At 40.0% G+C, this 22,559-nt stretch overlaps 1 protein-coding gene and 1 non-coding gene across 6 annotated transcripts in view; both read left to right on the forward strand.

Moving 5' to 3' along the window:
* The window catches only part of PLCB1 (phospholipase C beta 1), an 844,448-nt gene that overhangs the window by 222,208 nt on the left and 599,681 nt on the right, over positions 1-22,559 (forward strand). The gene's annotated exons all lie outside the window — the stretch shown is intronic.
* Positions 4,419-4,490, forward strand: TRNAQ-UUG (transfer RNA glutamine (anticodon UUG)). Its single transcript has one exon. It is a non-coding gene; the product is annotated as a tRNA-Gln (tRNA).

A 22,559-nucleotide genomic window follows, 5' to 3' on the forward strand; every position in this document is an offset into this window, starting at 1 on the left:
CTGCTCAAAAGAAGATGGTATACAATAAGGAACTCAGAAGACTGTTCTCTGTGGTGGTTTTTATTTGTATGGGTACGTACATGTCCCGTTTTATAGCAAAATGTAAACATATGTGAAGAAAATCTTGATTCAAAACAGATTTGAAACCAGGCGGTACTTTTGCCTGCACCTAATTTTTATTCATCAGCTCTGTTCTTGTCATCCTCCAAGAATTTCATCAATTTGTTTTTCGGTCCTCTGTTTCCTCGTATAAACTTCCGTGTCCTTCTGCCTAAGTGTTTGGTGTATGTTAATATAAATTGAATTTTTACATAAACATTATTGCTACCCTGGAGGTTAGGGAAGACTTTGAAGAAATTGGAGGAGCGCTGTGGGTCCTGGGATAGAACAGGAGTCTTTGATAGCAAGCCAAAGAAGGCAAAGGGTTATTAAATATTTTATCAGTGTGCCATAGTTCTCAAAACTCACATGTAAAAACATCTTCGCTGGCACAGGATCAATGACAAAATCAGACTGGCTGTGGTCATAATACAGAGTTTGTAACTGTCTTACTAAGTCACCAAAACTCCTTCCAACAAGTAAAAACCCCTATGAAAGGCCATCGCCATCTAACTATTCTGTCCTGATTATGGTACCTGGGAGGTCTTTGGCCACTAGTGCAGACATGTCAGTGTCCCTGCCATATTCCCTTGGCATCCAACATACGAGGATAACGTCTTATGTAAGTACTTGTGACTTTCTAGCTAAGTGATTCCTCTGGCCTCTGGATTATTCTCAGGCGTGTATGTGCAGGCGAGGCTCAAAGTGTTAGGGAATTAAAGCCTCTGGAAGCCCTCCACCAATTACAGATGGGATTTGGTAGTTAAATACCCCGGCTTCCTCAGCTTTCCATTGGCACAGTTCTGGAGGCATGTTCTCCTCAGTCTTCTAGCACTCCCAAGCAGGACTGAGCCCCTGCTGCCAACAACGGTTTCTATGTAGTAATCTTTCCTGTGTTGGCTTCCTTCATTTCTCTGTCTTGCCTCCCTGTTGCCCTGTGATTGCTTCCTGGGATCACTTTTCCCAGATAAACCCCATATAGTCTAGCCCTTGTCTCAGCCTATATTTCTGGAGGGACCTGATCATTCCAAGTATTAGACCACTGGAGCCATCTTGTTATTTTCATTCTGGCCTCTTCTTTCCTTTGTCAACCCTTCTCCATTTCTCTTTCCTCCCTGCATGTCAAGGTAATATAGACCCATCGTATAAGGTCAAGTTCTTTGCATACCAACTAAGGAATAATGTATAAAATCTTTTAAAAAATATCAGTTAGCAAAATATGACACTGGAATCGTCACAGTTGTCTTGGGTGAATGTCTTAAAGCAAAATAAATAAATACATTCCAAGGTAGCCAGCTGATGTTTATAAAAATGGAATAAAAAGATAGGAGATATTCTATAAGCATTTCTTAAAATGAGTTTTTTAAAACCCTAAATCATCAGACATGAAGCAGAAAAGCACTTATCCAAATCAACATAAGATAGCTATCAGAAAGTAAAGGAGCCCCAAAATTTACCTCTAAAATCGTAATTAAAAATGACAGAAGGCAGAAATTTGGGAAATGTCCTGAGAACTCCCCTCCACAGGTAGAGAGGACAACCTACTTGGTCTGTCAGAAACAAGAAAGTAGCTGTTACAGAATTACTGACCAGACGTGTGTTGAATTGTTTGGGGCTGTACCACATGCCAAGGTTTGACAGACCTGACATAAAAAATATACCTCGTGTTGTGTTAGATTTGAAAGGAATGGCTTGTGCTCATTAGCAAGGTGAAGCTCTTCAGAGAAGCCGCATTCTGCAGTCAAGTGCAGTCAAATATGTTCCCAAATTGGATCTGAAGCCAGAAAGAACTTCATTACACACACTCTGGCCGAATTTTCTTTCTTTCTGATATGTTTTATATCCATTTCAAAATATAGTCATTGATACTTGAAGGTATGTATAAGGTCTTTGTAGGAAAATTTATTTACAAAGTACATAATGTTCCAATTATCGGATGCTATATAACAAACATCTGAAACTAAGCAGCGTAATACAATAACAAAAGTTTATTATTATTATCTATTACATTTCTTGTGCCAGGGCCCTAGTGGTGCAGTGGTTAAGAGCTGGGCTGCTAAACAAAAGGTCAAAAGTTCGAATCCACCAGCTGCTCCTTGGAAACCCTTTGGGGCAGTTCTACTCTTAGGGTTGCTTTGAGTCAGCACTGACTTGATGGCAAAGGGTTTTCGTTTTTTTATTACATTTCTTGGGGTTGACTAGGTCCAACTAGGTAGTGATCACTTGAGTTCTTTCTTACATCTGCAGTTAGAGGGTGTCAGGGGCTAGAGGCATCTCAAAGGTTTCCATCCCCTCTCACACATCTGTTGCCTGGGCTGAGAAGACTCATACATCTGGGTCTGGAACAGCCAGGGCTCTTGGGCATCCCACTCTCTCTCTGTATACTCTCTCCATGTAGTGTCTCCATGGAAATCTCTCTCCATGTGATCTCTTCCGCACGGTGATTTCAGAATAGTTGGGCTTCTTACTTGGTGGTCCAAGACTCTGAAGTGGAGTGTTCCAAGGGGGATAACCAGGTGAAGGCTGTGGTTTTGCCCTTTATGATCTAGGCTTCTGTAAGTTAGAAGTAAATCACCCAGGCAGCCCATATGTAACGAAGGGTGTGTAGAACCCACTGCTTGATGGAAGGATTAGCAAGGAGTTTTCAGACATGTTTACAAGCCACCACGTATAATGATTCTCTTTCATCATTATAAGGCCTTTCAATGTTTGTGAGCTCACTGCACCTAGCCTAATACCATTCTTAGTCATTTTAAAACAAAACAGAACAAACGAAAAACACTTGGCTAATTAAATGCATCAAAGATCATAAACAGCAATGCCATGTCTCTCAGTCTCTGACTTCCCATTTGCTGCAGCCCATTGCCACATGCCAGGATCAAAAATGTGTGTCTGAATGAGACCTTTTATTTTCTTTTTCTTTCTGGAACCTCTGAAGGCTGCTCCACTAGTGTATGTGGCACCTGGAAATGCCAGAGAATGTTTATAACTACAGGAACAATCCTTAATGATTTGTGGAATTGAGGTATAAATGCCTCTCGGACACTTGGACATGGTGACGCTGACACATATTCTCTTTTGGTTCCCAGAATCCCCTTAGAAGTCCACAGAGGGCCCTTTATTTATTTATTTATTTGTTGTTGTTGTTGTTAAATTCTTTTTTTTAATTGTACTTTATATGAAGGTTTACGGAGCAAATTATTTTCTTATTAAACAATTAGTGCACATATTATTTTGTGACATTGGTTGCCAACCTCATGACAGGTCAACACTCTCCCCTTCTCTATCTTGGATTCCTCATTACCAGCTTTCCTGTCCCCTCCTGCCTTCACATCCTTGCCCCTGGGCTGGTGTGCCCATTTAGTTTCTTTTTGTTTTATGGCCCTGTCTAATTGTTTTTTTTCTAATCTTTGGCTGAAGGATGAACCTCAGGAGTGACTTCATTACTGAGCTGAAAGTTTGTCCGGGAACCATACTCCTGGGGTTTCTCCAGTCTCTGTGAGACCAGTAAGTTTGGTCTTTTTTTGTGAGTTAGAATTTTGTTCTACATTTTTCTCCAGCTCTCTCTGGAGAAAAATGTAGGGGACCCTCTATTGTGATCCCTGTCAGAGCAGTCAGTAGTGGTACCTGGGCACTATCTAGCTGTGCTGGACTCAGTCTGGTAGAGGTCATGGTAGTTGTGGTCCATTAGTCTTTTGGACTAATCTTTCCCTTGTGTCTTTGGTTTTCTTCATTCTCCCTTGCTCCTGAAGGGGTGAGACCAGTGGAGTATCTTAGATGGCTGCTCACAAGCTTTTAAGACCCCAGACATTACTCACCACAGTAGCATGTAGAACATTTCCTTTACAAACTATGTTATGCCAGTTGAGCTAGATGTCCCCTAAAACCATGGTCCCCAGCCAACAGAGGACCCTTTCTCTGTAACACACTTCATTGGCTTTCTTTCCTTCCCTCTCTCATTCTTCCACTCCTATAATAGAATTTTATGAGATCACCTTCCCAAATAAATTACTTGTGCTTAAATCCTTGTCACAAGCTCTGCTTCTGGGGAAATCCAAATTCAGACACTATGACTGAAACGCTGGGTGTTTGCCGGATGCTCATGTGGACCTTATACTTGGGAAGAATTCTTAAAGCATTTTAAAAGAAGAAAACTATTAAATTGAAAGTTTTTTGATAACACTGGATATGAATACAGTAATAATAAAGATAGGTTTTCAGATACTTTTCTTGTGAAACTTTGTGTTTAAGCCAAAGTTTTCTTCTTGTCATAGTTATGCTATAAGCTATTAAGAGACAACTATCTATTCATGGCGTGCAGTTCTATGGTGTAATGGTTAGCACTCTGGACTTTGAATCCAGCGATCTGAGTTCAAATCTTGGTAGAACCTCGCCTGCAGCTGCCAACATTTGGAAACCCTGGTGGCGTAATAGTTAAGTGCTACAGCTGCTAACCAAAGGGTTGGCAGCTCGAATCTACCAGGCGCTCCTTGGAAACTCTGTGGGGCAGTTCTAGCCTGTCCTATAGGGTCGCTATGAGTCGGGATCAACTTGACACTGGGTTTGGCTTTTTTTTTTTAATCTACTCATGAGTCAGAATTGACCCCAATTTTTTTTGGTTTATCTGCTCATAGTAGGGGAATTGATGGGAGTTAACAGATGAAACAGATGAGAAGGGACGTCAGAAAATCTCTGTAATAAATAATAAATAAATAGATAAGTGGCTTAAAAATAAAACTTCCATTTTCTTGATTAGATAAATTAATTCACGTGCTGAAAAGCACTGTTTTAGATTTCCAGCTATAGATCTGGGAAGGAAGGCCTGTGATCCTGAACTCAGACTAATTAATGCGTTGTAGATCATTATTCTGACATCTTCTCTGCTGAGTCTTTGTGATAATTTTGTAAGATTGTGACCCTCAAGTGTTTCAGTAAACTTATTTTTTCATTGGAAAGTTTTAAATATTTTAACAATCAACACTTGCTTGTAGGATTCAGAACACGGTTGGATTTGTCCTACCATGATGTTAATTCATCTTTCTGTTTGAAGAAGGTTTCATCAGGCACATACAGTGTCAAGAACTGATTTGACAAATACTTGTGTGGCACTTACAGTGAGCCAGGTATTATTCTGAGCGTCTATCATGTATTAGCTAATTTAATCCTCGGAGTTGCCCATGTAATAATTTCACCCATTTTAGAGATGAGGATCAGAGAAATAAATTAAATTGCCCAAGGTAATGTGCACATAAGATTAGGTGGAGCTAGGATTTGAATCCTCTCTGCCTTTAAAATCCGTGCTCTTAAACATATGTGAGGCTCCATCTCACAAAGAGTTCCTAGCTAAGGGAGAAGGGTGGGCAATACCACGCTGCCCAGTCTTGCACCATCCCTGCACAGGGTTTTCACTGGCTGATTTTTGGAAGTAGATTGCCATGGCTTTCTTCCTGGTCTGTTTTAGTCTGGAAACTCTACTGAAAACTGTAGAGCATCGTAATAACACTCCAGGCTCTACTGACAGATGGGTGGTAGCTGCTTGTGAGGTGCATTGGCGAGAATGGATTCCAGGTCTCTCATATGCAAGGAGAGAATTCTACCACTGAACTACCAGTGCCCCTATAAATAAATGACAACAGGATTAAACAGTATAGTAGAATGTTCAGAAAGTACTAGAAGCACAGTGGATGAAAGGCTTGACTTTGCCTGGGGGATTTGGGAGCTTCACAAAGGACAACAAACTTGACCTGGAATAGCCCACTAGAAAAGCTGTTGTTTCCAGGGAACAACATATGTTAGGATATTTTAAAACCTGGTTTTAAGCTACAAGTACTTCTACCCACTTTTCCAATCTAGGTAAGAGTAATTGCAAGGTTTTGTTTATTTTTATTTTAAAGGAAATATACTCTTTAGAATTATCTAAGTAAATATTTTGCTCTCTGTTAAGTGTTCTTACTTAGAATTGTAAATATTCGCAGATGTGTTTACATAGATCTCTCTAACTCCTGAAAGTTTCCAAGTCTTCATACTGAATATTAATTCTCTGGGCAATTGTGTAGTGATATATTGACCTCTACAGAACAGGCTCTTAATGCAGAGTAAATGATGTGGTTTTGATTTTGTATTGTTGTTGCCCATTTGTCTAGCTTTTATGTGTTTTCCCATATCCTAAGTGTAGTATCAAGCTCAGTTCCTATAGCAAAGCAGAATAGACTGAAAGTCAAAGAGTAGGCAGTATTGAATTGTTCTAAAGCTTTCTAGGAATGATATTGCTTATGATTTAATCAGCCTTTAGAAATGCATTTTTTCCTCATGTGGTTGTTGGTTTTAGGTGCCGAGTCAATCCTTACTCATAACGACCCTATATAAACAGAACAAAACACTACCCAGTCCTGTGCCATCCTCACAATCATTCCTGTTTGAACCCACTGTTACAGCCACTGCGTTAATCCGTCTCATTAAGGGTCTTCCCCTTTTTCGCTGACCCTCTACTTTACCAAGCATGATGTCCTTCTCCAGGGACTGATCCCTCCTGATAACATGTTGGAAGTATGTGAAACAAGCTTTCGCCATCCTTGGTTCTAAGGAGCATTCTGGCTGTACTTCTACCAAGACAGTTTTGGTCATTCTTCTGGCAGTCCATGGTAAATTCAGTATTTTTTTGCCGATACCGTAATTCAAATGCATCAGTCCTTCTTTGGTCTTCCGTATTTATGGTCCAGCTTTGACATGCATATGAGGTGATTGAAAATATCATGGCTTGGGTCAGGTGTACCTTAGTCCTCGAAGTGACATCTTTGCTTTTTAACACTTTAAAGAGGTCTTTTGCAGCAGATTTGCCCAATGCAATATGTTGTCTGATTTCTTCACTTCCGCTTCCATGGGCATTGATTATGGATCCAAGTAAAATGAAATCTTGACAACTTCAATCTTTTCTCTGTTTATCATGATGTTGTTTATTGGTCCATTTGTGAGGATTTTTGTTTTCTTTATGTTGAGGTGTAATCTGTACCGAAGGCTGTGGTCTTTGAACCCCATCAGTAAGTGCTTCAAGTTCTCTTTGCTTTCGGCAAGCAAGGTATTGTCATCTGCATATCTCATGTTGTTAATGAGTCTTCCTCCAATTCTGATGCCACCTTCTTGTTCATACAGTCAAGCTTCTTGGATTATTTGCTCAGCATACAGATTGAATAAGTATGGTGAAGTGACACAACCCTCAGTCACACTTTTCCTGATTTTAAACCATGTTTATCTCCTGTTCTGTTGAAACAACTGCCTCTTGGTCAGTGTACAGATTCTGCATGATCAGAATTAAGTGTTCTGGGGTTCCCATTCTTCCCAGTGTTATCCATAATTTGTTATGATTCAGTTGAATGCCTTTGCATAGGCAATAAAACACAGGTAAACATCTTTCTGGTATTCTCTGCTTTCAGCGAAGATCCATCTGACATCACTGATATCCCTTACTCTATGTCTTCTTCTGAATCTGGCTTGAACCTCTGATAGTTCCCTGTCGATGTACTGCTGCAACCATTTTTTAATTATCTTCAGCAATTTACTTGCATGTGATATTAATGATATTGTCCCATAATTTCCACATTTGTTGGATCACTTTTCTTTGTAATTGGCACAAGTATGGTTCTCTTGCAGTCACTTGGCCAGGTAGCTGTCTTCTAAATTTCTTGGCATGGGCAAGTGCGCACTTCAGCGTTGCATCTGTTTGCTGAAGCATCTCAATTGGTATTCTGTCAGTTCCTGAAACCTTGTTTTTTGCCAGTGCCCTTGGTGCAGCTTGGACTTCTTCCTTCAGTACCATCGGTTCTTGGTCATCTTCAACCTCCTGAAATGGTTCAATGTCGACCAATTCTTTTTGGTGCAGTGACTGTATTCCTCATGACTCACATAAATTGTTCTTGGTGTAAATTATCTACTTCTTCAGAAAGTTTGACTGGTGACTTGATTTAACTTCCACTCATGAAATCTTTCAAGGCACAAAGTGTCTGTCACTAATTTTATTTTCTGCTTAAGTAAACCCAGTGCCTTCTCTTTTTTTCCATCGTGCCCAAATTGTATCCTCATTTTTACTGTACTTCTATGACCTACTACCAGTTTTGGTGGAACCACGTACAGCTAGTTATGAAGACCGAAACATAACACTAAATCGAAAACTGGTATTTGCTGGAATATTGAGTTGGCCACTTTCATAGCGCCCATACAATAGCTGCTTAACGAAGAAGAAAGGTTTCTTTCTTTTTCCTGTTAAGGTCTGAACCAGTGAGCAGTTTAAGGTGACCCTATTCTATGTGGATGGAGTCCCTGAATGTGCAAACAGTTAATGTACTTGGCTGCTAACCAAAAAGATGGAGCCCATCCAGAGGCAATTCAGAAGAAAGGCTTTTTAATCTACTTCTAAAAATTTAGCCATTTAAAACACTGTGGAATAAAGAACAGTGATGAATCTGTGAAACATTTCATAACATGGAAGAACCTGGAAGGCATTATGCTGAGTGAAATTAGTCAGAGGCAAAAGGACAAATATTGTATAAGACCACTATTATAAGACCTTGAGAAATAGTATAAACCGAGAACACATACTTTTGTGGTTACGAGGAGGGGAGGGAGGGAGGGTGGGAGAGGGTTATTTACTGATTAGTTAGTAGATAAGGACTACTTTAGGTGAAGGGAAGGGCAATAATCAATACACGGAAGGTCAGCTCAACTGGACTGGACCAAAAGCAAAGAAGTTTCCAGGATAAACTGAATGCTTCAAAGGTCAGCGGAGCAAGGGTGGGGGTTTGGGAACTATGGCTTAAGGGGACTTCTAAGTCAATTGGCAAAATTCTATTATGAAAACATTCTGCATCCCACTTTGAAATGTGGCGTCTGGGGTCTTAAATGCTAACAAGCGGCCATCTAAGATGCACCAATTGGTCTCAACCCACCTGGATCAAAGGAGAATGAAGAACACAAGGACACATGATAACTATGAGCCCAAGAGACAGAAAGGGCCACGTGAACCAGAGACTTACATCATCCCGAGACCAGAAGAACTAGATGGTGCCCGGCCACAACCAGTGACTGCCCTGACAGGGAGCACAACAGAGAACCTCTGAGGGAGCAGGAGATCAGTGGGATGCAGACCCCAAAATCTCAAAAAAAGACCAGACTTAATGGTCTGACTGCGACTAGAGGAATCCCGGCGGTCATGGTCCCCAAACCTTCTGTTGGCCCAGGACAGGAACCATTCCAGAAGACAACTCATCAGACGTGGAAGGGACTGGACAATGGGTTGGAGAGAGATGCTGACGAAGAGTGAGCTACTTGTATCAGGTGGACACTTGAGACTGTGTTGGCATCTGTCTGGAGGGGAGATAGGAGGATAGAGAGGGTTAGAAACTGGCAAAATTGTCACGAAAGGAGAGACTGGAAGGAGGGAGCGGGCTGACTCATTAGGGGGAGAGTAAGTGGGAGTATGGAGTAAGGTGTATATAAGCTTATATGTGACAGACTGACTTGATTTGTAAACTTTCACTTAAAGCACAATAAAAATTATTAAAAAAAAAAAAACACTGTGGAGACCAGTTCTACTCTGACATACATGGGTCACCATGAGTTGAAATCAACTCAATAGCAACTTTTTGTTTTGTTTTGTTTAGATCCTAGGTGTTAGTCCAGGTACCCAGGTTTCCTTAATCATTTCCCACCATCTGCTAGAGTATTCATATGGCTGAATATGGGTTACAGCACCATGTCCTCACTTCAGCTGTGGGAAGGGAGAAGAAAGTAGAAGATAAGTAATTTTCCTTTAAGGAAAAATTCTCCCCTAAAATTCCTGCTGAACTTCCATGTGTCACTGATACTCCCATCCTTTTGGCCAAAACTGAATCAGATGGCTATGCTTAGCTGCATGTGAAAACAGAAAATGTTGTCTTTAGCTCAATGACCAAGTGTCCACTAAACACTCAAAGTTTGCCCTTATCAAAATGAAGAAAGGGAAAATGGATATTAAACAACAGTAAGCAGACCCTGCAGTAAAAGACTTGCTTTCATAGTTCAGGTCAACGGATATCATGGTCTCCCTAATTTTACTGTATGACAATTCTATATTCCAATTTTTAAATTACCTTGAGTTGCACCTAGGCCTCAAGTATTGTTCTGAGGCTATCATGGCTAGAGAATTATTTCACATATTGGTGAAAAATTCTATTTCCTTTTAGTTGTCATCATTTAAAATTGGTTGTATTTTCATCAGCTCATTTGTCTAACTTCAAATATTACATGTGCATATTATGTAACATACACATAGTGTTTATATATACACATATATAGTTTATTTATACATATATACTGTATATATGGAACCCTGGTGGTGAAGTGGTTAAGAGCTCAGACTGCTAACCAAAAGGCCAGCAGTTCCAATCCACCAGTCACTCCTTGGAAACCCTTTGGGGCAGTTCACCTCTGTCCTATAAGGTTGCTTTGAGTCGGAATCAACTCGATGGCAATGGTTTTTTTTTTTTTTTTTTATACTGTATATACATAGTGTTATCTGTATATGTTGTTGTGTGCCGTGGAGTCAATTCCAACTCACAGCGACCCTATATGGTGATATATATATATAGTGATAGACAGATAGATACATATATAGATAGATGACAGATAGATGGATGGTAGATATATAATCACACACACATTCTTAAAAGTATGACCAGAGGTATTTTTTCTTTTTTTTTCTCTCATTCCATTTACTGATCTCCTTTATCATGGCTCAAATTTGAATTCTACAGCTTCTGCAGAGTGTTCAAAATGGAAAGAGGAGGCAGATTCAGGTGTTGCTGGTGCCTGTAGGCAACTTCTCTTGTCATTGTGTTGGTTTTTCTTATCTTAATATTTCAGCATATGACTAGTTTGTGTGTATTTGTGGGGTGTGTGTTTGTGTATTGCCTCATGGTGATCCTAACTATGGTATTTGATTGTAGTTTTGGTTATTCTGCATCATTTCTTTATTGGTATTTTTTGTTATTTCCTTATCTCTGTATGACATATAAATATATATTCTATGTGTGCCAATGTATACATTATATAAATTTTATAATTAAATAAGTATAGGTGCATATAAAACAATATTTTTCTACTACTCTCATATGCTACTTTAAGTACATTAGAGTTGATGCTCTTTTGAGTTTTCCTATGCTCTGAGACAGACGTCCCAAAATAAAACATCTCAGAGAGTCTTGGCTGCTCCAGGGTCAGTAGAAGGCTCGAGGGCAGGTCATTTCTCAGAAAGGAAACATGGACCAGGAGAATAACGTTATGTTGTAACCAGGGCTTTGATCTGATTTGTTCTGGTTTGAACCCCCGATGAGAATTTGCATTTCTAACAAGTTTCCAGGTGATACTAATGCTGTTGCTTACGGACCACTTCTGAAAATCACTGGTAGGGCAGTGGCTCTCAAAATTTATCATACCTGAGAATCACCTGGAGATCTTGTTAAACTATAGATTGTGATTCAGTATATCTGGGGTGGAAATGCAAATTCTCAGCAGGGGTTTGAAGCGGAACGAACCTGTTCGAAGCCCTGGTTGTAACCAGCTAATCATAGGTGTCTGGTCAGTTGACTGAGCAGTTGTGCATAAGACACTCCACTGGGCACAGAATCAAGGAAAAGCTATTGATCTTGAACAGCCCCAGTATTTTCAAAATTCAGTGTCAAATAAGAATTTCAAGATTCAAGTGATTCTAATGCAATGCTATTACACAAATGGTCCGTTTTGGGAAGTCTTAACATGACAAAATTTTAATTCTGTATTCTTATGTGCATATCCAGTATTCTATCAAGGGAGACATTTGGGGAAAAGGTTTTCTATGTGTCCCTATTACTTGAAACAAATGCCTGCCTCTTTCAGAGAAACCTTCAAAAAATTTTAGTTTCTTTTCCACGATATGGATGTGGTTGAAGGTCTCTCTCAACTAGAGCTGTTTTGACTACAGCATTTTGTCCTCTCAGCCTAAAATTAGACTTGTTTTTATCCACCACATTTGCAGTCATTGTTTCCCTGTGTGCAGACAACCCTAACCTTTCCTTCTTCCAGCTGCCAGAAAATTTCAATCATCCAGTTTCCTCTCATCAGCTACCATGTTGCTCTTCACGTTCAATAAAAATGCCACTGATGGCAATGACATCTCCCTCTGCTAGTAGAGCCCAAAGCCCAATTTATGATTAGGATTTTCAGCATTGCTCCCTTATTATAAGAATTACCATTTAATTTGGGCTGTGGTTTTACATATAGAGTTTGCTTCAGAATCAACCTGGGCAATACTCAGGTCTATGCCCCAGTACGCCTAAAAAAAACAAACCTGTTGCCATCGAGTCAATACCAACTCACAGAGACCCTATAGGACAGAGGAGAGCTGCCTCATAGAGTTTCTAAGGAGCCCCTGGTGGATTCAAACTGCTGACTTTTTGGTTAGCAGCTATAACTCTTAACAGCTTACACTATAGCTGTATCTCTTTAATCTAGTTTAGCTTACCACAGTACCACTTCATGAGGAGTCTGCCTTGTGAATTTCATGAAATCAACTACGCAGCAGACATGCACATTAAAATAAACAGCACTTAAATTGTTTAAAAGTGCCATGTTTCAGGTTTTCCGTATTGAAAATGCTGACATATTTTGCAGTTGGAAACAAGAAAATGGATAGGTGACAAGCAAATCTTCAGGAACAAGTCTTTCCTGGGGCAAAAACCAGTAAGTTAATGATTGTCCTCCTTCTCCTACTAAATGATATAAAACTATCTGGCCCTAGAATGAATAATGGAAACAATAACATCGAATTAATGTAACTATCATTTGTTCGTTCCTTACTATGTTCCGGGCATTGTTCTTAGCACTTTACACTGTATTAACTCATTTAATCATCGCAGTAACCACGGTTGTTGTTGTTAGTTGCCATCGAGTTGGGCCCTGATGCACGGTGACCCCACGCACATGGAATTGGACCATTGTGATCCATGGGGCTTTCGATGGCTGATTTTTCTTAAATAGATTGACAGGCCTTTCTTCTTTGGTCTTAGTCTGGAAAGTCTACTGAAACCTCTTCAGCATCATAGCAACATGGAAGCTTCCACTGATAGATGGGTGGTGGCTGTGCTTAAGGTGCCTGAGCTGGCAATTGTCCCAAGTCTCCCACGTGGAAGGCTGGAATTCCGTCACTGAACCACCACTGCCCTCTCCACAGGGGATAGTTATTACTCTCATTTGATTTTTTAGATAGGAAACTGAGGCACAGACAGGTTAAGTAACTTACAGGAAGTCTCACAGTTAGTAATTGGTAAAGCTGAGATTTGAACCCTGCCGTCTGAATCCAGAGCCTATGTGCTTAATCACTGTGTCAAGGACACAGCTGTTCCAAGTAGTGCATATAAACGCTCAAGAAGCTGTATTTCATAGCGATGGAAGAGCCACGTTGCATTAGTAAAGAGTGTTCATTAGGGACTCTCAAATGCTATAATAGCTGACTGGGTTGAATTATCTATCCTCGTTTTCACTGGTTCAGTTGCTTCGGACGAGTGATCATATCTTACATCTTGTTTCCAGCAACCAGCTCTCAGCTCTGTAATTCTGATGAGCATATGTCACTGAATGGAGCTTTCCCATTTTTGCAGAAGAGGCTGATTCAGGATTCCTATTTTCTTGAAAGCATTCAAGGTTTCCTGCAAAGTCAGCAGAGTGTTCAGCAAACCTACTTTGAGGACAAACTTATTGTCATGAAACAGATTCTGAAAGGCTGTGTCTGGGCATTTTGATGGCATTTATTACTAATCGAGTTCAAGAAATATCGTCAGGATCTGCGACACCAGCACCTAGGTCCTCTGCTGTGTTACAGAGGATGGATTGTGAAGGAGAGAGGTAAATGTATTGTGTCATATTCTCTCAAGGCAGAAAGCAGATTTTCAGAATATGTTGCATATTTAATACTCACTAGGCACTTCTGGAATATATGAAGTTAAACCATATAAAATAGTCATTTTTATAGGTCAGAAAACAGTCAACTAGCGGAAACTTCGTTCACACACATGCATACATAGACACAGATTCATGAGTACACGTATATATAAAGACATTTATGCTGCCACCTCAGTCAATAAAACAAAGCGAAGCTCATAATTACCCAGTAGAAATTGCCCTTGACCTCCAGAGAATATTAAAATCTTGTATAACTGAAACTAGGAGGTGGTTCTAAGGACCCATTCTGAGGGGTCCTATCAGGAAAGAGTGTTTCCCAAACATAGGTCTGGTTTTAGACTATTATGCCTGCTACCACGTTCTCAAGACAGAATTTATACCCTAAAAGAATGAGAGTCAATACAAGTGAATTCTTTTTTTAATATATATATATGTATTTAAGTCAGTAGAAAGATATTACCCAAAGCTGACATTTTGAGTTTTTTAACGTTAGTCTGCTGAAGGCAAAGCCTCTTCTCTTGGCAGGCTGATGACTTTTGCAAGGTTTTGTGGTTTGGGGCATGCCTATGCCGCAGTGCTGGGAGCCATTTTTCACACGCCATCTTTTTGACAGAAGTCAGTGAGGCGTGGCATCTGAGTCCACAAAAGCTTTATGATTTCAGTTACTATGCACTTCACTGAAAGATGGGCTTTGGAATATTTTGATCCTCAACAAAGAGGTTGTTGTTAAACTGGTGTTTTTTGTTTAGTTTTGTTTTTGTTGTTTTTAGAAATGAGACCAAATGCTCATAGGTGTCTTCAGCTTTGAGGATATCTCTCCTAAACTTGAAGAGGTGTTTGTGTATGGGAAAAATTGGCAGTTTCCAGAAAGATCCTTTGTAGACTTTTCTGTTTACCTCACGTGGCTTAATATCATTTCATTTGGCAGAATTATAGGCTATAAAGTTACACACATATGAAAGCAACACAGGTAAGGCAACTGGCCCAAGGATTAGCAAATGTGGGATTTGGACCCATGTGTCCTGCTCAACCACTGGATTTTGCTGGGCCTTAATTGCCTCATTTGTAAAGTAAGGTGACTAGAGACTGTGTGCTGTCAGGTAAGGTTGAGCGCTGGGCTTCTGTTCTTGGCCCTAGAATTTTTGGCAACTGAACTGGGAGAAAAACACACAAAGCAGTTGACCTTGTGTCCTTGTGTCCATTTTTCATAATGCTCTGTGCTGCCCTTGGAGCTTAAAGGAACAGGATTTAACTGACTTGCTGTCAGTGGATCTTGCACCCCAGGCTGCTTTCTAGCGTTGGGGATGAATTTATGCGGATTCACTGGCACTTGCTTTCCCAGGTCTGTTACAGAATTGAGGAAATCTGCTTAAGTCAATGATAGAGTTTATTTGTTCTTTGTAAATGGGCTGAGATGGAAAACCTATGTTAGCTCAAAAATTCTGTAAATATATATAGTTCATGTGTTAATTATCTCTTGTAGCATATTATCAATAACTACAATGTATTAGACACTGTTTTAAGTGCTATACATGTATCGACTCACTGAAACTTTATGGTCACCCTATAGAATGGTGACTATGATTATCTTCAGGTGAGAAATGGAGGTGCCCAGAGCCTAAGTTCATGCACAACCAGTCAGTGGCAACATCAATGTTTGAATCCAGTGAGACTCCAGAGTCAGTGCTTGTCATCACTACACTATGTCTCCATTTGGCTAATGACACGCCTTAAGTGTTCTGAATAGGCTTCACCTGTTTTCTAAGTCTAGGGACTTTCAACTCATAGTCAAAGTCTGGGTCGTAGCCCTAGGCAATGTCAACCCTAAGTCAGAGGAACTATTAGTGCCCAGACATTGTTGTTATTGTTGCTTTTGTTAGTTCCCCTGGAGTTGGCTCCAACTCACACCGACCTTTTGTGTAACAGAATGAAACATTGGCTTGTCGTGCGCCATCTTCAAAATCACTGGTGTGTTTGAGCCCATTTTTGCAGCTATTGTGGTCAGCTCATCTCATTGAAGGTTTCCTTTCATTTTCCCTGACTCTCTACTACGCCAAACATGATGTTCTTTTCTAGTGACTGGTCTTTTCTGATGAGTGTCCAAAGTGAGGAAGACAAAGTTTCATCATTCATGCTTTTAAGAAGCATTCTGGCTGTACTTCCTTCAAGACTGGTTTATTTGTCCAAACTTTACCAAAATCCATTACCCTTGGTTTGATTCCAACTCGTAGCAACCCTATAGGACCGAGTAGAACTGCCCCATAGGGTTTCCAAGGCTGTAATCTTTAGGGAAGCAGACTGCCCCATCTTCTCCCACAAAGTGGCTAGTGAGCTCAAACCTTTTGGTTAACAGCTAAGCACTTAACCACTGCACCGCCTTTGTCCAAACTTTTCCATGTATAAAATGGGGGGAAATAACATATATGTGATTGGAATCATATTTGCCTAATTTGTAGAGTTCTTATTAGGCTGAAGAATTTGTATAGTTTCTTTGGCAAGCACAGATGGCTAGCATATCAATAAAAATAGATTGTGTTCCTTCCTATCTGTGCTAGAAAAAGTCTTCCGGTGAATGACTACATGATGATTTCTCATCAATAGAATGTGAGAGGATGTGGTATTTGTCACTTCCAGGCTGATGTGGTTACAAAAAGGATGTGCCTTCCTCATCATCTTTTCCCCACCCTCTGGCTTTATGGAGAGTTACAGTCAGGTGTTGAAGATAATGGAGTCAAAGATATAAGGAGCCTGGGTTCCTGAATAATCACTTGGAGGAAAGTCATCCGAACAGGAATACCCACGTTGGATTATGACATGAGTAAGAAACAATATTGCAGTGAATTAAGGCACTGAGATTTTGGGGGTTATCTGTTATAGCAGCTAGAGTTACTTAGCCTTACTACTAAAAGTGCAATGTAAAGGTAGTATTGCTTTCATCTAGGTCAGAGTAAAGGACTGGAATTCTGTTATTATCTAGTCTTTAAATTTCTGAGTAAATCATTTAACTTATTGGTGCCTTATTGACTAACAACTCTTCAATAAAGAAAATATTCATATCATAACTTCAGAGCAGTGTTTCTCAGCTGGGGCAGTTTTGCCCCCCCAGGGGACATTTGGCAATGACTGAGACAATTTTTGGTTATCACAACTGGGGTAGGATGATACTGGCATGGAGTGGGCAGAGGTCAGGGATGATGCTCAACATCTGAAAGTGCACAGGATAGTTCCCTCAATAAGAAACCATCCAGCCTGAAATATCAAAAGTATTGAGGTTGAGGAACCCTGCCTTAGAGGAATATAGTTGGCCCTCTGTATTCATGGGTTCTGCACCTGCAAATTCAACCAACTGCGGATCAAAAATATTCAGGAAAAAAAAAAAAAAAGTTCCAGAAAGCAAAACTTGAATTTGCCACGCACCTAGCACTATGCTGAATCCATGCGAATGAAATGACGTGTAGGCATACCCTGTAGCCTCCTGCCATTCACAGCTCCTCAGCCCCTCTCCAGCACTGTTCGTTTGAGCCTTGCTTGCCTTGCATCTTGTCATTATTCTCTAAACAATACAGTATAACAATTATTTACATAGCATTTGCATTGTATTAGGTATTGTAAGTCATCTAGAACTGTTTTAAAGCATAGAAGAGGACGTGCATAGGTTATATGCAAAGACTACGCCATCTTATATAAGGGACTTGAGCATCCTCCGATTTTGGTATCAGTGGGGGTCCTGGAACCAATCTACCGTGGATACCAAGGGATGACTATTTTGAGCTACAGGTATAAACACCGTTAGACTACTTTTGTGACATGCACTCTTGGACTGGTGGAGACCTGGTCCAGCCCTTGCTGCGTAGAGAGTTCTGTTTACTAGGTCCACCACTCAGGCCACGTGCTCTTGACAACACGACTTTTGCAGTTCTCAGGCAGCTTGATGCACTGGAGTAAATATTGGGTGGAGTGGAAACCTTTGGCTTTAAAGCTAGATCTTTCTGTTAATAGCTGTGTGATCTCAGGAAAGTTAATAAACCACTCTGAGCTTCATTTTCTTCATGTGTAAGTTGGAATAATAATCTTTACCTCATAGGTTTATAATCATTAAATAAGATGAAATACATGCAACATTTACTGTAACCTAAGGCGTATTTTTTTGTTTTATTTTGTATGGCATATAGCACACACTCACTTAAAATGTTTTTTTTCTTCCCAGGACTTCACAAATGTGACAAAAATAACTTGCTAACAGGATATGAAAATGTATGGTGCAGTAAATCAAGAATAATTTACCAAATGGTATAACGCACTGACCCGTATTGCTTATTTATTGATGGAATAAATAACCAGTTAAAAAAAAAAAAGTAAAGCTAATTTTAATCTCTAATTCATAGTTTCAGTTTTACTTCCCATCACTTCTTGACAAAGAATGGGTGATACTGTTTGACAGCAATGACTTAGAGAAATGTTGCTGTCCTGATTCAGATCCAAGTTCTCTCTTCTGTGGTCGTTCTGGTTCTTTGCACTCCTTTGTTCCTCTTGCACATCGTAGGCTAGTCTGTGTCCCACACCCCCACCTCTACCCCATATTTCTCCATGCATGGCTGCTTATGTCCTTGTATCAAGGTTTACATCCTATTGCAGAACATTCTCTTATGCTCTTTGCAGTGGTTCAAAGTTCAGACTGAGCTGCACAGTCTTCATCTACTTTCCTATCAACCAATCAACCCCTTTGACGTTAAGTCGATTCCAGCTCATAGTGACCCTGTAAGACAGAGTGGAACTGCCCCATGTGGTTTCCAAGGAGCAGCTGGTGGACTTGAACTGCTGACCTTTTTGTTGGCAGCCCCAGCCTTTAACCACTGTGCCACCAGGGCACTGTTTCTATTCCTAATGGTGGCTGCATATATTAACACAATGCTAAACCTTAATAAATGGTGATTTACCCAACAATGCTTACGTATAAATACTCTTACCTGTTTACTGAGGGCTGCGGATTGAATTATGTACCACCCCCCACCCCCCCACAAAATGTACTTATCAATTTGGCTGGGCCATGATTCCCGGTATTCTGTGGTTGTCCTTCTTTTTGTGATTGTAATTTTATGTTAAAGAGGACTAGGGTGGGATTGTGACACCCTTACTAAGGTCATATCCCTGATCCAATGTAAAGGTAGTTTTGCTGGGGTGTGGCCTGCACCACCTTTTATCTTACAAGAGATGAAAGGGAAGCAAGCAGGGAGTTGGGGACCTCATACCACCAAGAAAGCAGTGTGGAGAGCAAAGCGCATCCTTGGGACCCGGAGTCCCTGTGCAGTGAAGTTCCTAGTCTGAGGGAAGATTGATGAGAAGGCCGACAGAGAGAAAGCCTTCCCCTCAAGTCGATGCCCTGAATTTGGACTTGCAGCCTACTAGACTGTGAGAGAATAAAGTTCTCTTTGTTAAAGCCATCTGCTTGTGGTATTTCTGTTAAGGCAGCACTAGATGACTAAGACACTGAGGGATGTTTTCTTTGCTCCTCTGCTGTGATAAATGTTTTCAAAATGGCCCTGGAAATTGTCAGAAAAATACTAAATTAGTGCTTCTAATTTTTTTTTTTTTTTGGTAGAACTTCATACATAGAAAAATGTAATGTGAATGCAGGTCTTGGTGCTGGAGTTGACCAACTGGGCCCTTGTACCACCCAGGCCTTACTCAGCTACATGAAGGCAGTCTGTATCTAGGCAGATATACCACAATCCATTCATGGCATACTGACTGGTTGTAAAGCTCCTTTCGACATAGGCTCGGCACTAAACCTTAAGACCAATTTAGCACAAAATTCTACCCAGCTCTCTCCTAACGCCCAGTCCTCTAAATTGTTCCCATTAAAGTCTCGTCCTGTTTATTTATTTATTTATTTATTTATTTTTCTGGGTTGTTGAATCAAGTGTGACCTTACCTGCAGGAGTTTTAGTTTGGTGTTTCACTGTTTCATGATTGCCCACGTTGTCTACACTTGGGTGTCTCTGCATGAGCAGATCTATCCCCCGTCAAAGCTCATCTTCCCCCCGTCTTAGGAATTGCATGGTGCCACTGCACTGTCTTCCTTTTAATGGAAACTTTTTTTATAAGCACTATATAAAAAAAAAAAAAAAAATTTTTTTTTTCTCTTCCGCTTCAGAAATGAAAATTTTGTTCTGTGCAATTAATTCTATTTCAGGGCAGGTTGGGGGCTCTTCCAGGCATCTCTACTACATTTGGAACATCACAGAAGAGTAAAATAATTTATGTGACTAAGGAACTAACTTCTTCCCATGACTTTTAAAATGACATTGTAAAATGAAGACTTTATTAGCCAAGGAGAAAGCACTCCTGGAGATCAACTGATTGCTTTTAATAATGCTAATCAGGGAGAATTGGATGCTGGCACGGCTTCTAAGGGGGCTGTTGGTTGCACGGAGGAGTTCTGGAAGGGCTTAGAAAGGTTGACAGAGCAGGAGGAACCAGTGAGAACACCTGGAGCCTGTAAGTGGGAGAAAAGAGGTCCCAGGGGATGTAAGAAGCTGATTTTACCTCTTGAGGAAGAATTAATAAACCTAATCTTGAATTGTCCAGCCTACAGAACTAAGACTGAAGGGTAAAAAAGGTAGTCACAGTAAGAAATTCAAACAACACAATTAAAATCTGGTAACTAATCTCAACGGTGGAACATATATACTTCTGGAATTTTTTTCTCTGTAAATCTAAACCTGTATATGATAGATAGATAGATAGACAGACAGACAGATAGATACAACCCAAACCAATTGCTGTTGATTTGATTCCGACTCACGACAACCCCACGTGTGTCAGAGTAGAACTGTACTCCACAGGGTTTTCCGTAGCTGATTTTTAAGAAGTAGATTGCCAAACCTTTCTTCTAAGGCATCTCTGGGTGGACTTGAACCCCCTAACTTTTGATTAGCAGCTGAGTGCATTAACCTATATACTCATGTACACATATGCATATTTTATGTCATGCATATACATTTAAATATGTTTTTCCAAAAATGGGATCAGAGCCTAAATATTCCTCTAAAACTGGGAGGCAAATTTGGACTCCATACAATAAAGGTATTTAATAATGGAAGCTATCTAGCAGCGCAACAGGCTGCCTCATGAGGTAGTGGGCTTGCCATGAGTACAAGTGTTAGAAGAGTGTAGACCAGTATGTCTCAAATTCTAAGGTGATGTGAATCCCTGGGGGATGTTGTTAAAATGCAGGTTCCCAATCTGTAGGTCTGAGGTGAGGCTTGGGAGTCTTCACTGTTAATAAGATCCCAGGTGTTGCTGGCCCTGAGGCCAAACATGAGGAGGAAAGGTTTGAATGACCATCTCTGAGGATGCTTAGAATGGATACCTGTCGTGGATTGGGATAAAACACCTCTAAATTTCCGTATAACTTGAAGGTTTTATTGTATATTGATTATGTATACTTTTCATGGAAAAGAGTGTTGATTATATATGTGTTTTCATTTACATTCTTACTATTACTCTCAGTACTCCCTTCTCACTCTTTCTCCCTCTTTTCTCTAGTACCAACCCACCAAAAACAAAACCCACTGCTGTCGAGTCAATTCCTCTAGTACAGTCTACAATAATATGTTGGCCACTGAGATTTTAATTCTTCCTTATTTGAACCTTCAAAGCAAACATTCTATTCCTTAACTTCCACTGGTACCATGTATCTTTATTCAGAGAAATACATATCTTTATAAGTGTTAGGGTTTGCCTGTGTCTAAGCTCCACCCAACCCTATCATAAGGATTATATTTAAACGATGTCCCTAATAATCCTAATAGAAGGAACCAGAATAAAATAAGAGTAAATCATAATGCCTAAAAACGAGTAAGCACATCATATCTGCTGGACACTGCTTTGAGGGTTTTATATGCATTACATTGTTTAAAGTACAAACCTATGAAAATCGGCATTATTGTTTTCACACTTTATAGGTAAATGTATTGAAGCACAGGGAAATTGAGTAATTTGCTCAAGGTCATTTAGGTAGTTAGTGGTAGAGTTGGGATTGGAACCCATGAAGTCTGGCTCCTGAGTTGGTACTCTCAACTATGATAGCCTCAATGGGATGATTCACTGGGATCCATTGGGATCATGGGATTCACTGGGCTGATGGGAAACAAGAAGTTACCTCAAATTTGTATCAAATTGTGTGTTTTCATTCCTTACCATCTGGTAATTTTTTGGTGATCACCATTGGTTTTGGTGATAATTTGGTATAAATTCCTCAGCCTTTGAGAGCACCCATGCTATATTTTGTAAATTCTACCTTATTTGTGGATTTCCTTAGGCACATGGAGTCTGCTGAAATAACCAATTTGAATTTCATGAAACATAAAAATAGCATTTATAAAATACATGTGAACCTTTGTAAATTCAGAATTCTATTTTGCTGACAGTTGCTAAAACTAAAATGATACCTGAGTTTAAATATTGGTTTGAGCAATTAAATAATTTTGACA

The sequence above is a fragment of the Elephas maximus genome, chromosome 25, assembly GCF_024166365.1.
Source record: "Elephas maximus indicus isolate mEleMax1 chromosome 25, mEleMax1 primary haplotype, whole genome shotgun sequence".
Taxonomy (NCBI): Eukaryota; Metazoa; Chordata; class Mammalia; order Proboscidea; family Elephantidae; genus Elephas; species Elephas maximus.